General features: G+C 31.6%; 2 non-coding genes across 2 annotated transcripts; both read left to right on the top strand.

Annotated features, from left to right (window-relative positions):
• Positions 1-254: 254 nt before the first annotated feature.
• On the top strand, positions 255-327 carry LOC136221363 (small nucleolar RNA R66). The gene has a single exon (XR_010685130.1). It is a non-coding gene; the product is annotated as a small nucleolar RNA R66 (small nucleolar RNA).
• Positions 328-418: 91 nt separating this feature from the next.
• Positions 419-509, top strand: LOC136221383 (small nucleolar RNA snoR118). The gene has a single exon (XR_010685148.1). It is a non-coding gene; the product is annotated as a small nucleolar RNA snoR118 (small nucleolar RNA).
• The last annotated feature ends 207 nt before the right edge of the window (positions 510-716 follow it).

The following is a 716-nucleotide window of genomic DNA, read 5'->3' as shown; positions in this document are numbered from 1 at the left end:
GATGCCTCTTTTAATGGAGGACCTTTAATCGGAACTTTTTCCGATGTTTTTAGGGTTTCTTCAACACTTCTAATGGAGTGAACGGAGGCTTAGATTATTCTGCAGATGTTGAGTCACTTCGCTTTTTGTAAGGTGCAGTGAATTATACTCTGCAACATAAATATTTACAGATCTATTCTCTAATTTGATTTGATTCTGTTTTTTTTCAATCGATTTTTGAAATTCTCTGTAGAAATTGAGAAATCAATGGGGATTCCGATGATGTCTAATCTTTGAGACCTGATTTTATCTAATTTGATGAAACTTACAAGCATAACTTCTGAGGATCCCTTATTTTTACTTTTGTGAGTATTTTTTATACTTTGGATTGTTTTTTAAAATGTTATTATGATGTTATAATTGTTTATAGGAAATGTGAGTAGATGATGAACATGCACTGGGCTCTGAGCTAGCTATTTATAGCTTAGCTTAATGAAGCATAATGCTGCCTAGAAAGCTGTATCTGATCTCAATACAGTTTTAATCTGTATAGAAAATTGTGTTTTCTTAAATGTGTATTAATTCAGTAGCATAATGTTAGAAATCAATTGTATAACTGAAAAGTTCAGTGGTCATATTGTTACAAACAAGTGTAAAATTGAAAAATAATTGCGTTACGTTTGCGTACTTCTAGTTAAAGGGAAGTTGAGTAGTGAAGGATGTAATTTGCTCTAACC

The sequence above is a fragment of the Euphorbia lathyris genome, chromosome 2, assembly GCF_963576675.1.
Source record: "Euphorbia lathyris chromosome 2, ddEupLath1.1, whole genome shotgun sequence".
Classification (NCBI taxonomy): domain Eukaryota; kingdom Viridiplantae; phylum Streptophyta; class Magnoliopsida; order Malpighiales; family Euphorbiaceae; genus Euphorbia; species Euphorbia lathyris.
This window is presented reverse-complemented; position numbering and strand designations above follow the sequence as displayed.